Here is a 15,454-nt window from a genome sequence, read left to right as displayed (position 1 = left end):
TATCTTTACTCAGGATAAATGCCAGATTAAACAGTACACAATATTAGTAAAACTTTCATATTCTATTTGAGAATCAGAACTATATTTGAATCTCTACTCTTCCTTAATCTTGACCGCTGACTTCATCTGCAAATTCTCAGTCCACTATATATGATATGTCCAGGCTAAAAACTTTATTCCAGCATAGAGCACCTCATGCTACTTTTATAAACCATTATTCTATACCTGCTTCATTCTTTCTTATAAATATTTCTCAACATTTTATTATAATTTTCAACATAGAGCAAAGTTGAAAATTCTAATACCAATGTGCCCGCAACCTATAGTCTGCTAAGAACACTTTATTTTCATTGTTTTGTACATAACTATGCATCCATTCATTCATCAATCATACTTTTTTTCTGATCCATTTTACAGTAAATGGCTGAATTCAGTATTTAGAGTTTAATATTTATGTATAGGTTTTTGTTCAGTTGTAAAACTCACATACAATGTAAAGCACAAATCCTAAGTGTTTACTCACTGAGTTTTGGCAAACATATGCATCTGTGTCACCAAATCCCTGTAAAGATACAGAAATTACACAACCTCAGAAAGTACCCTCAACTCCCTTACCAGTCACCCCCATCCTCATATCCTCCAGGACAACTTCTGTCCTTTTTCTTTTCCTTTCTTTTCTTTAAACCACTGATTAGGTTTACATTTCCTGATTTGGAGCTTGATAGATATGGAATCATACACTATATACTCTTCTGTGTGAAGTTTCTCTCACTCAGCCTGCTCTCCATCCATCACATGTATCAGAAGCTCATCCCTTTTCATTGCTCTGCAATGTTCCATTGTTGATACCTCTCCATGGAGCCATTCTCCTGCTGCTGAACCCCTTGCTTGTCTTTAGGTTTTTGCTATGATGGTTAAAGCTGCCATGAACCTTCTTGTACATATATTCTGTGGACATGTTTTCATTTCTCTTGAGTAAATGACTAAGGCTAGAAATACTGAACCATAGGATCACCATATGCTCTATTTTATAAGAAACTGGCAAACATATTATACAGTGGTTGTACATTTTTACATCTCCACCAGCAATATACAAGAGTTCCAGTTGCTACACACCCTCAGAAACATTTGATAGTGATCATTAAAAAAAAAAAATAGCCATTCTGATGGGTGGAGTATGTTAATTTGCTGACGATTAATGGGGTTGAGCACCTTTCCATATGCACAATGACCGTTTTTATATCTTCTTGTGTAAAGTGTCCATTATAATCTCGTGTCTGATTTTATTGGATTGTCTTTTTATTATTGAGTTTCAAGAGGTTATTTCAAATACATATCTGAAGGGTAATGTCCCCTGCAGGTCACTATGAAGAGAAATCTTGAGAAGTTCTGTTTTCAGGGCATCTCTTCCCAGCAGTGTGTCTAGATCTTCCTTGTTCTTCTTTTTATGATATAAAACATGGATTGAGGAGCTAACTTTTGTCTTTATCAACTTTGAAAGCTGCAGGTTATTCTAAGCATTTATTTTCCTGTCAAAATTGTTCAAGTATGTGATCTTAACTTTTTTATTGTTCTTTATACACAAACTCTCCTTTTAATCTTTTCCACATGTCCTTGTGAAAGATGAGTTTATCAACAAGTCTATTATGGATGCTTGCTGTTCTCTCTCTTTTTTCTCCCCGTCCCCCCCTCTCTCTCCCTCCCTCCTTCCCTCCCTCTTAGAAGTAACCACATCATACATGTACATCAAAATCACACTTTTGAGCACCTTTAAACCTGTTCATCCTCCTGAGAACTGTAGAACTACCCTTGGCGAGATCTCGTCCCATTGGTGGGGGTCTGCTCGAAGGGCACAACAAATGCCATGATGACACAACAGCTTCTGCATAAGATTTCTGCTTCCTCCCCTTCATCCAACCTGTTACTCAACATTTATTCCAGAGTAACAGTTGTGTTTTATTCCCTCTCTGCTTCCTGGGAGATAAAATGGTCAGCAGAGAAAGTTGAAAGTTATCAGATACACTACTTTAGCTGAATGAGGTTTCCAGTTAATGCCTGGAAATTGGGACCTCCCCCTCCCCCAACTGCGCTGTTCGGCTGTATCACTCTTGCGATCTGTGCCACAATGGAAATGGTCTGCTTCTTCTGCTGTATTCCTCCACCAAGTGTGGTTTCTCTTTAAACCTTTTATCTTTAGACAAGTCCTCTCAAGTGGGGCTTCACTAGGGTTTTAGGAACTTTCACGTAATGATATACCTATTCTGACACCCAGAACTCATCTGCCCCGTTTCTGGGAGATCTGTTCTTTTTATTCCACAAGTGCATTAGAGCTTTCCTACAAATAGCTCATCTGGGGTCCGGTGCTAGTTCATAAATCATCATTTCCTCCATGTGTTGAGACCCAGGTTCCCTTTCCTCCTGGATCAGGCTCTGAGTGCTTCTGTGATGTGACCCCCAGGCAGGCCTCAACCTGACCTGTCCTACTTAATCCAATCACTTCCTTTCTTGTTCTGTGGACAAAGTCATGCTGCCTATCATGTGAAAAGTACACATTTGCCTCTTAGGAGAAGCTCCCCATACTTGTTGCGTGATGTAGAGATTCACCTCAGTTCTTTTGATTTCTGAAAATCACATTCCCAGGCATTTATGTCTGCCTGGAAAATCGCCTGAACTTGAGGACCTCGGGGGCTGAGTTGCCTGTGGGTCTGCATACAGGCTGGGTGGGCGGGTGCACACCTGGAGCTCCGGGTCTGAGGATCCCATCTTGATTTACAGGGTGGTGGTTGGGACATAGCCAGGAAGTTTTCTATGAGCTGTGATGCTCAGGACAGGAGAAACCAATTCAATATTTGAAAGAAATTGCATATAAATTTGTACAAACTAACTTGTGTCTTACAGACTTGTATTAGAAATTAAATAATAACATAACTGATATGGTAATACATATGTATATACATGTATGTATGGTGGTATACATGTGTATGTGCGTTTGTATATATGTGTATGTGTGTACATATTATATATAACTGTATATATTATATATAGTATTTATATTATTTAAATAATTTTATTGTTAATAAATAAATAATGAATTATTATTACTATATTATAGTAATGTAATAAAATATTATATAATTGTTATAACATAATAATATAATTATCACTAATATAATAAATATAATATATAAATATATGATTATATATGTATATTTATATACATTTTCTCCCCTTCTTCTCTTCTCTCTTTTCTCTGCCACAACTACAGGAAGGTGGTCACTCTGACTGAGACAATCCCTGTCCTGGAGAATTTGTCCTTGAGAATGTATTGTACCAGCTACTGTATTCCACAGTGCCATGCTATGTCAAGCCATACTGGAGCCTGATATAAAGGGAAATAGCAGCAACAGTGACCTTATCTTTATTTACAATTTTATATTTGATGCATCATGGATATTTTGCAATAATTTTGATTTTTGAAAATTTCCATCAAAATAATATTTACCCTGATGACTGATTTTTCACTCCATTTTTCTGTTTAAATTTTCTTAAGGTTGCCATATCAGTAAGTAAGGCTGAAAACCAATGATATTGCTGACAAAGGAAAGCCCTGGAAAAACTTCAGTAAAGATTGGCAAAACATAGAGGCAAATACTGCATCAAGAAACATGTTGATTCCCAGGAACTGTCAAGTGGGGCTACCTGTTCACGGTGGTTATGGGGCCACAAGACTCTCCTTTGGGGGCACAAAATACATATTCTCTCTGACCCCCTGATTATCCATCATTGTCTGGGACAACAGGCTGCCTTCTGCTTTTCGAGGTGGATGCCCTCATCCTTCATTTCCTGATGACACATACCTTACCAAAGATTTTTCCACATGATAACATTTTAATGTTGTCACTTTGGGAGAATATTTTGTCTTTAAAGAAGAAAAGGTTGAGCCTGTAAAGTTTTAGATTGTTTTGATAGAAATCAATACAGTGAAGAACAAATTTCCTACAAAATATTTTTGAATGTTTTATTTATTGGATGCTCAGCTGTACAAATTAGACACATGGGGTGTAACACAATTTAATCAGGATTATGATTTTTATACACGGGCTGCAACGTCCTCCCCCCAAAAAATCCAAAATTATCTTAAAAGTCCTATCACAAATTGTAGGTAGAATAAATAAATAAAAAAGTGACTTTGGCTAATTCGACACCTGATTGAAGCTGCTAGCTCTGGATCTTCTATTTGTGATAAACTAATTTTGCTGGTTTCTAATACCGGGTCAGATATGTTTTAGAATGCATGGTTTTATAAATGTACTAAACAGAGCCATGACATGTATGGAAGTTTAATTGCTCCTGGTGATTATACAAATTGTGATTTTTTTGGTCCCTTTCTCTTTATAGTACATTGATTGAAAATACCCTTTCCTGCTTTTCTTTTTTTAAAATTTTAAATATTATCTTTTTTTTCTTCTTTGATGTTTTACTTAGAAATAAACTGTCTAATTAAGAAATATTTGTAAATTTTCCAAAAATCTTTTTGTCATTGTTTTCTAATTTATTTATTTACTTTTGTTTGTTTGCTTTCTAATTTAAATACACTATGATCAAAGAATATACTCTGTATGGTTTCAATTCATCTAATTTTTTTCTACTAAACATCAAGAAGTTTTAAAATGTTTATTTTATATCAGAGTATAGCTGAATTACAATGTTGTATTAATTTCAGGTGTACAGCAAATGATTTAGTTATACATGGGATTACAGGCATTATTTCCAGAATGTTCACTTCTATACGGTTGTTAGGCAAATGTAGATTCCTTCATCCTGGCAGTAGGTAAAGAGATGGAAGTTGGCACCTGTAAGGTAGAAGGTGAGAGAACACCCCACCCTTCCACCCTCACCCACTTCCCCTCTTCCAATGTTTCCACCTCCACTGCTCCCAGTGAAGTCACCTCCCTCAGCTTGTGTCCCCTTCTGTCAATCAAGTGGATGATGCCATCTTCATAGGAATCCTTGAGGGCTATCTAAGCTACCAGAGAACATTACCAGAATCCTTTCTCCATTAGCCATTAGGAATCCTGGAGCCTATATACACTCCCTGACATTTATTAGTAATAGAGGTTGGAATTGTTACCAGATAGAACTGGTTCAAGAGCCAGGCAGTTGATAAGTTAGTAGAACTGACACCTTCCAACAGCTAAAATCAAATAGATTGGTTTGAAAATTTCCCCACCCCAAATGGTTTCTGTATAACCGACAAGCCACATAGGTGATGTGGCCTTCCTTTTCCAATGTGCTTTATCTCTGGGAGTCTTTAACAAAAAAGACTCTGAATATGCATTAAATGAAACCCAAAGTTACACTTTGTACACTTTGTTATAAGGACCATTATTTAGAACACAAGTTTTGTTTCTTGTTACTGATAAAAGTAGCACCCTTTACACAAAGAAAAAATACAGATAATATAGAGAGAAACCATTCCCAGTGAAGATGTAATTTTAGCAAACATGTTACAGAACATATGTACTCTGGGAAAGAAAATTAAAACTTGAGTCGACGTAGACAGTGTTTCATTTGTTTTCCCTTCAGAGCTGTTGCAGAAAGCCCAGACACTCTATCATCAGGATCAAAACCCTGCAAAGGGAGGGCCAAGGGGATGCATCTTCATTCCAAGGCTTCCTTGACTATGCCCAGCTGAGATGTGAATCAATATTCCTTAATAGAATGTTTAGAAAGTTAACACCAAAAACAATTTGCTGTATTTAATGACACTTTCTCTGATCAGTAAATGGTGTATTGCTTTTTCCATAGTGTAAATTCAATCATTTTCAAAGCCTGCTTTCATTGCTTTTGCGAATGCCAGTTAAATTCCCCTTGTAGATTTTGAGGAGAAACGATGACGGCTGAGCTTAGTTTACCTCAGCTCCTAGTTTCAGGCAACATTTTGGTGCCCAGAGACGTTGGCAAAGGAAAGGGCAGCTTCTAGGACAAGATCCTGCCCAGGTGTACCTCCCTGGTACACATCTGGAGTGTCCTGTGTTCCCAGAGGCATCTTGCAGAGGTGAGTGTTGGGCTGAACTGGTGATGCTGTCCTCTTAGAAATGTGGCTTCCTGGGAGAGACCCCAGTCCCTCTTCCTCTGGCAGGTGAAACTGTATGATGTAAACCCCACAAACCAGACACAGCCATACCACCCCCTGGAGCTTGGGGGGAGCCCCACTGCAAGTCTGCGGTTTCCTGCTTTGTCTGCCTGTCCCCCTTTCCGGGGGCACAGGACCCCACACCCAGGGCCTGGAGTCCTCTTCTCCAGCATCCCTATGGTCTCCTCCTGGGATCTGGGTGCCAAGATTATCACACAACCAAACTGGGTTTCTGCCCCTCGTTTGTAAATGAGTGGGAAAGGACCCAACTTTACAAAGTCATGTTCAATGAGAACAGCGAACGTGAACCACCCTGAGAGGGGCCTGGCACACGCTAGGTGCTCGCTGCACTGTGACAACCCAAGAATTTTAGCATCAGTACCTTCCCTTTCAGATGAGAGACTAGACTGTGAGAGCCCGCCTGTCTTGCCCCAGACAGTACACAGCAGGATGCTTTCCAGACTGGCTTATCATCTCTCTCCACAGCCCCTGCTCTCCATTGTATAGAAATCTATCCACGTGGACAGCAGGCAGCAGAGTGGGAAGAAAGATCTTTTCAAGCTTGGTTTTAAGATCAAAATAATGTGTTATTGTTTCCATCTGCAATGAAATCCAATAATATTAATATCTGAGTACTTGCTGTGTGCCTAGCTTCATCAGGCATTTTTCAACGTTATCTGACTTCTCACGGTCTGTAGCGCTGGCATCACATGTCGAAAGGTGAAAACCAGGGTGCAGAGAGATTCAGTAGCTGCTGGGTTTCGCTCAGCTGAAAGTGGTCACTCTGGGCTTCAACCCAAGGTCATCCCGGCTCCAGAGCAGCGTTCTTCCCATGTCGCCATGCTTCCCTCCTGTAGATAAGACAAATTCCCCAAGGATATTTTATCTCTCACCAACTTACATGGAAAGAGGAATCCTTTAAAATATATTGTAATTGGAAAGGCAGAAACCAGAAATAAGGATAATTCCTAAAGTGAAAAGGCTTCCCCAGACCAGAAATCATTTTCCTTTTGGTAGCGTGAGTGGTGTCTCTGGATAACGATCCTGCTAATCTCACGTTGACTGATGTCCAGTCAATAGCACGGCTGCCAAGGTGAAGAACACAGCTGTGCAGAGGCTGAAAGTGAAACCTGTTCACAGCCCAGCAACGGGGGGGGAGAAGTGTGAATGTGCCTCAACTTGGCAAGACCAGACTTAAATAAGAGAAACTCAAGTTACGTGAGAATGATGGAAATAAAAGAGGAAAAAATACAGAGCTTAGTAATGGTATACTGGGCCAATCATTAAGTGTGTTTTGACTGACTTTCTCCTTAATTAACATACAGGGCCTTTGAACTTTGCCTTGTTTTACATTTGTGACTGTTACAGAAAAAAATCCATATTTACTCTTGAGGGTGGCACTTGCAAAGGGTCAAGATACTGTGTAAGCGCCCTTTCTTCTTCAGAAAGAAGCTATGTGAATGCAACCTGTTGTGTTGTCTGTTGTCAAGTAGAAAGACTGGTGAACAGAACGCTCCTCACCAAGCACACTGCAGAGTTATCACAAAGAATATGTGTCCGTGAGGACATGCAAATAAAACATGGAGCAGGACCTCAAAGTCATACTAGGAGGAGATTCAGAATTAACAGGAGGCACCAGGTTCCAAACACTGAATTTCATGCATAATCACAGTGTTCATTACAGCCGATAATCACCACTACAAAACGTGGCACATAACATGCAGATAATTTGGAGACTAAAAGGGTTAACAAAATTTCTCTTGGACTGAAGTAGCAGGGGCTGTAGGTAAAAGTAACAATGATGTTGTAATAAGTTGGAATGTGTGTTCTTGCCCCAAAATGTTTTACACACTTAGTTTTAAGCATTTGATACTTACAGGGAGAATGTCAGGAAGGCATTCTCAGAATTGCTAAAGGGCAGAGTCCTCCAACGGACAGGTCCCTGTATTGTTACTGTTGTTGGGAGGTGTAATTCTGATCCCTAAAAATGAGTACACACTGAGCAAGCACCCCTTCAGAGAGCTGGGCAAATATACAAGACGCATGTTTATACCATGCTATTTCCCTTCTATTTGAGTTTTTTAAAGGTGTAATAGTATTATTGGACACATTTCCTTACCAGACTTTCTTTGAATGATTGTAATCGAGAGTGAAATTGAATTCTAATTTATTTAATTCCCTTTTGGCCATCAGTTATCCTTTCTCCTCTATTTTCTTGGTTATTATGAATGATGCAACAATGGCCATCCTTGCCATTATATTGTATATTTTATATACAATACTAAGATACATATACACATACCTTTGTGCATGTGTCAAAATTTATATAAGGTAGATTCCAGGAAGGGGAGCCTCTGGACCCTAGGACACATTCTTAATACATTTTGATGGTTACTACCATATTCTGCATTAACACATTCCTATCAGGTATTTTAGCAATATATGTACAACCCTGTGCATTTCCCCACGTCCTTGTCACCTATAGATACCATGGTGATTTTAACTTTTGTCCAGATGAAGAGCAACAGCATGTATCTCCTTGCTGTTGTAAGTTGCAGGTTTTGGGTCGCCTGTGAGGTTGTACATCTTTTTGAATACTTAATACCAATTTTTATGTCACTTTCTGCACTTGGCCTGATTTATTTATTTACCATTTTTCTATTTTCACATTTTTCTTGTCGCTTCATCAGTTTGACTTGGCAATCTTAGTTATATTTGTTGTCAGTATTTTCTCACGGGGAAGGGCACACCTTTTCTCTTAGTAGGAAGCGTCCTTCAGCTCAATTTCCTGGTGTCTGGAGTTGTGATTGGGGTAACACCACAGCAGCCCGGCAAAAGCTCCACATGCAAAGATCTTCAGTCCTGCAGAGCTGACGGTAAGGTAAGTGAAGGACCCAGGCAGAAAGGATGGAGAGACTCTGCCAGCCCCTGCTTTTCCTAAGCATCCACCTACCCCGGGTGCAGGGCCCTGGATTCCTGTTAAGTCAACATCTGGAGTACAAGGAGACCCCAGGAGACCAAGCACTGCAGCCAACTCTAAAATAGTACATTATCAAGCACTTCGAAATTCCTCACTTTCATTATTTTTTCTATATATTTGGAAATTTTGAAGTGAACTTAGAGGGTAGAATTTTTGGACAATATACATAAATGATGCAGGCCATGTGTAAGACATGTTTTACTTGAGAATCAGTATAAATTTGAGTAGTTGCTTGAAGTGTTATCCAGGCTCAATCAGAACAGTGTTAGATTCACAACAGGCTGACCAGGACAGTAGCTCCTTGGCATCCTTGGTCTTCACGGGACCCATAGTACAACCCGGTTTATCTGAGTTCCCGCCTCCCAAGTTCAATCAGTACAGCAGGTGACACGACTGCCAACAGTCTCCTTCAGCATGTGCTATGTGGAGGTGACACGGTCTTACTGTGGAGATCAGTGTTCTGTCCTTGAGGAGTTTACACTCTACACAGCATTCATTTCCATGTGCCTGCCATGGCAAAGTTTAAAGGACTTCTCACATGCAGTATCTTTTTTTTACCCTTGAGGCCAAATTTGCTCCAGAAAAAAATACCAAAATAAAATACAGCATCAGGAATTTAGGAGAGTAAAGCCCAGACACTGTTTAGGAGTTCTGACTTCATGGAGAGGCTCAGGTGTGTTGACTTATCTTGCATGCCAAGTCACAGTGTTGGTGACAAATGGGACACCTGTGTTCCCCACGTGGTCCCCGTTCTCGGATCATCTTTTTATGTTCTGGGGCCTCGTAGCAGGAAAGCCCATGGCCGACTCTGCTGAAACCTCCACTCGGCTGTTCTGGAGTCGGAGCAGATATCTAGGGACCTGATCTGTGCCGGCCACATCTGCTTGGTTCATCAGAACTCAAGTCACTTGAATCCCCTTCAAGCCCAAACTCAAAGCCGCCCCCGTGCAGACCCTGTCTTGCTCCTTTCATGGTGACTGGATTGTGCACAAGTGTATCACTGTGTGGGGATGTGTGATAGTGTGTCAGTGTGCATGGGAGTGTCCTGGTGTGTGTCTGTGTGCAGGTTTGTGTATGAGAGGTTTTACTCTGTGGGAGTATATGACATGTGAGCCTGGGAGGGACCGTGTGTATGTCTGTGTGTCAACCTGCATGTGAGCGTGTGTCCATGTGCTTGTGTTATTGAGTGACGGTGTGTCTGTCAGTGTGCATAAGAGTGTGTCAGTGCGTGTCCCTGAGTCAGCGTGTGCATCGGTGCCTTTGAGTGCTTCCTGCGTGTGTGAGTGCATGTCTCTGTGTATGAGCTGTACTGTGAGTGTGTGGTCCCCACGTGTGGGTATGAACAAGCAGGAGTGTGTCAGCATGTCTGGGTGTTTTGGCACACCAGCCTGTGTGTGAGTATGTGTGTGTGAATGTGTATAACACATGCCTGGGCCATGTTGTATTCATACTACTCAGGCTGACGTCCTGTCTCACAGAGCTGGAAACCACAGCTCTCCTGGACAGGTGGCCTGGCTGCAGGCTGAGGACTCAGGAAAATGTGCTTGGCTTTGATCTCATACCTATAACTTGTCTTAGAGGCACAATTATTTCTTGCCATCGATAGTGAAGCTGAAGTATTAATAGTCACGTGTGATAAAATTATCTTCATTTTTATTAAAATATATATATTTTTAGATATTTTGAAATGGATCATTTTTAAAGTCTTTATTGAATTTGTTATAATATTGCTTCTGTTTTTTATGTTTTGGTTTTTTGACTGAGAGATGTGTGGGATCTTAGCTCCCCGACAAGGAGGCAAACCCACACCCCCTGCACTGGAAGGCAAAGTCTTAACAACTGGACCACCAGAGAAGTCCCAAAACGTACTCTTTTAAAGTTGAAAAGTAGGTATCAAGAATGTAAAAGGCTGGGTAGACTAAAAAACTTTGGCTGCTATAGAAAAAACTCAAGCAAATTGAATCGTTGAAACGTTGAGCTGCACATTTATGGACAAAACCGTACTTGAACTAGTCCGTGAACGTTATCACGGGTGACAGTGGAGCAGATCTCCCCAGAGCAGCTTTGCAGAGGATGGAAGGCCTACACAGACCCCACAATGTGATGCTGCACAGATGTGAATTATCACACGTTTCTAACTTGGAGGACAGAACTCTAACTTGGAGCATATTTTCGTTTAAAGGAGCTTCCACAGAGTCTTAGGCCAGAGCGTACGTATCAACAATTGAGAGATCCTAGAAGGAATACACATAGTCAGAGCAGCCCCCATGGTGTGGGAAATTTGCATAAATAAAAAACAGTAAGTCACTTTTTTAAGTCTTCCAAGAGTTTATGTGGGTTTTTAAATGTCTACTCTTGTCTACGGCATTCCTGTTCTTCATCTCTCCCTCCCCTTTGTATCTCAGAGTCTGGGGCCCTTGGCCAACTGTGGGTCCCACACCTTCCCCTCTATCCTCAATGGGACAGGAACCCACCCCAACCCTCTTGGGATGGGATGGGGGCCTCTCGATCCATCGACCCGTTGTCACAGGCTTCTGCAGACACTCCCGACTTCCTTCCCTGGTGCTGCCTCTTCTTTTAGGCTATTTTCTCTCTCAGCATGAGTGACGCTGGGGAGCCACCCAGGGCAGCCACCCAGGCCTACAGACGATCCAGAGACAAGAAGAGAGTGGTGAATGGTCTTCTCAGAGTGCAGCTTGTGCCTAAGTCACCCGGAATGGGGACGCCTTGCTCCCCCTGGGACCTTGTGGGCACCCCCTTCTTCACTGTCCGGCTGCTCCATCACTGCCTGGTTTCTACAGAGGCCAGATGAGTGCCATCCTGTTGGAGCTGCAGGAAGGGGCCTGCGAGGTGCCCAGAGTAGAGCCAGCTCACACCCAGAGCCAGGACTGGGCTGGGCCCCCCGTGAGGCCAACCCTTGTGGTTGGAGGGTAAGGGGGGCAGGAAGAGAGGCAGAGGCTGACCTTCCAATTCTTCAAACAGACAAGAAGATCCTCCCCACTCTGGGTCAGAAAGGTAAGGGACAGCAGGAGGCTGGGACAGCAAGAAGCCTGGACATCAGGGTGGAGAGGAGGAGCAGCCCTAACAGGAAACACCAACAGTCCAGGCCGGGTTCACATGTAGTGACAATATTGTTCAGTTATTCAAGGGCCAAGGTAAAAAAAAAAAACAAAAAAAACCCCCAATTTAATATTACTAAATGTATTCTTACCATGATCCGAATGCCTATGTTCAGATTTATCAAGATTAAGCAATTTTGTCCAAGAAATGGAAATAAATACCTTTCCTAATTTTTGTAACTCAAGGGCTCATTCTAGAGGCACAGCTTGAAAGGCAGTTTTCCCGTTAAAAAACAATTTAAAGTTTCTCTGGACCAGGGCTGACCACCAGAAATGAAACAAGAGCTGAAAATATGAGCCACGTATGCTCTTTTAATTTTTCTTGTAGCCACATGAAAAATAAAGATGAATGGGTGAACTTGTCTGATAGTGTGTTATATAAACCAGTATACCCAATATATCATCATTGCAAGATGCAGTTGATATAGAACCTTATTAACTTGTGATTTTACATACTTTCCCCCACTATGTCTCTGAAATCTGTTGTGTATTTTACCCTGAGAATGCTCCTCGATTGGACTGGCCACATTTCAAGGGTTCAAGAGCCATGCATGGGTCAGCAAACTTTTCCTGCGAAACCCAGACGGTAAATATTTTATCCTTCACTGGCCATATGGCCTCTATGGAACTCTGCAGTCATAGAGAGAAACAGCCATGTATTACATACAATGCGTAAATGAACAGGCATGGCTGTGCTCCAATAAAAGTTCATTTACAAAAACAGGTGGTGGGCTGGATGAGGCCTGCAGGATGCAGGTTGCAGACCCCCATGTAGACCAATCCAGTCTAGTATCCAATTTTTGACCAATAACAATCAGTGATATAGAATATAAAGATATGTTTTGTTTACATTTTGCCAAAATCTGTAGCAATCGTGCTATGAACTGGACTGTATCCTCCCCAAATTCATATGTTGAAGCCCGAACCCCCAAGGTGATGGTATTGGGAGGTGGGGCCTTTGGGAGGGGATTGTATGAGGTCATGAGGGTGGGTCCTCTGTGACAGGATTAGTGCCCTTATAATTAGAGACACTCTCTCCACGCTATGAGGACACAGTGAGAACCCAGAAGAGAGACCTCTCTAGAACCCGACCCTGCTGCCTCCCTGACTTCAGACTTTTGGCCCCTGAACTGAGAACAAAAATTCTGCTGTTTAAGTTGCCCCATCTGTGCTACCTTGTTATAGCAGTCTGAACTGATTTGTATAAGGAGAAAAGTCTTTAAAAAGGCAGTATATGAAGACACTTTAAAAATCCCTTATTTAAACCCAAGCTATTCATTTTAAAAAGAATCTCTTTAAAAATATTTAAAATCTTTTGAACTCAATATGTATTTCTTCCCTCAGTGTCAAATTACTCACCTTTACCTCCAAATTAATGACAATATGTAAAAAATACATACAAACTATAAAGAAGAAATCTTCTAATTACTAACCTGCTGAACCTGCTGTTCTGGCTAAGGTCATCTTTGGTTTTGTCACCCTTAAAGTTCCACTAACATCATGCTCCCAGTTTCTTATTTCTGTTTCATTTCTTCTAAACCTAAGTCTGAAAATATGCATTCTTCTCTCTTGCATGTGAAAAGTGTATGGTGAACACATTGTGAGGTTGTATCGTGGCTTCAGGCAAGACCATCCAAGAGTTTTTTCATCAACATAAGAGGGATATTTTTTTTTCTCTTTCCATGAACTTTCAGTCTCCCTTTATACTACTGGCATTTGTTTAGCACAGTGATTACATTTATTTCATGTTATTTTTGTGCAGGGCAGTGTTGCTAAATTGCTTGCAGTTAACTCTGAGTGAACAACTTGTTGCTGTTTTATTTACATATCTTCTAATAAATACCTTGCTATAATATTTTTCTCATGTGTGAATGCTCAACACATTGTAAATACAAACTAGATCAATGCTATATTTCAACAAGCAAGTACCCATTTATCTTTTTATTTGTTATTTCCACCCCCTCTTTTATAGCATTATCCTAATCCCTTCAAATCTAATTCTGGAGAAGCAGAAAGGAACCCAGGGCCAGTTTTCCCCTTTGCATCAGAAAGGATGCTTCCACATTTGGTTTATTGAGGGACTTGCTTCTAAATGTGACCTGCTTCTAAATCTTCAATCATTGCAATGGATTGGTTTGATCTGGATGACGAATTTTATGCCCAAGAAATTATTTTTCAACTTGCTCTCTCTGCTTCGACCTCAGGAGCCAGCGGAACAGTGCACATAGTTTAATTTGCTATTTCACAGGACCTTTGATAAGCTGTAAAATGATACATAACCACAATTTAATAAGTTAAAAATTTAATAAAAAATAATGGAAATGGATATTGTTTTTTCTTTGAATAAGTCAACAAGGAACATATTTCATGGTGTTTTAAACTTGAGTCGATATTTTGATAGAAATGCTTTATTTATCTGACACAGGTATCATTTTCATTATTTTCATTCTGTAATGCAATCTGAATTCCAGACTCATATGTGCTTTGAATGGACTAACTCAGCCTCTTTAAGGAAGAGCCCCTTGATTCAAGTGTAAAAGCAAACTTCTTCCTGAACTTCTCTCCTTCCCCGTCCCTTAAACCACTCAACATTAATTGGTTTTATTCTGGCCTGACAGAAGACTGTATGTCATTATGATGTCCTCTTTATGTGGCTAAGAAATCTTTCCTTGAATATGGTCAGCACATAAGGCAATGGGGAAATTAAATATCTAATCGATATTCCCTATTTAATTATAGGGGCAATTGTACAGAAAAAGTGGAAGCTTAACCCCATATGTTTGTCCTACTTGATCCCGGGTGGTTTTGTGTGAAGGCTAGAGAGATTCAGAGCCCTGGAAAGAATCTCAAATAAATCCAGCTGCATCTCTTTATTTTGCAATAAAATCGAGGCCAGGAATTTCCCCCAGTCACATGTGACTTGGTCTCTATATGAGGCAGGAGTATTCACACTCTGAGGTCCACATCTGAGACACGTTGCTTTGCTACACACTCAACATCTCAGCCACGTGGCCCTCCTTTCCTACACAGAATCCCTTCATCTTCCTAAACATTTTCCCCTGATTATTCACCAGTCTTGTGCTTTAAGGCCTTTAAACATTTTCAACAAATCTAATAGATTCTGAGAAGCATCGTTTTAAATTCTCCCATTGTTGCTAATTTATTTAAAATGAATCCTAGCTTCACATCGATGAGGTGAAGAAGAAATTGTGTAAAGCT

This window comes from Delphinapterus leucas, chromosome 3, assembly GCF_059928025.1.
Source record: "Delphinapterus leucas isolate spDelLeu-1000000601 "Yukka" chromosome 3, BTC_Dleu_Yukka2, whole genome shotgun sequence".
In the NCBI taxonomy this organism is placed as follows: domain Eukaryota; kingdom Metazoa; phylum Chordata; class Mammalia; order Artiodactyla; family Monodontidae; genus Delphinapterus; species Delphinapterus leucas.
Note: the sequence above shows the minus strand (reverse complement) of the source record.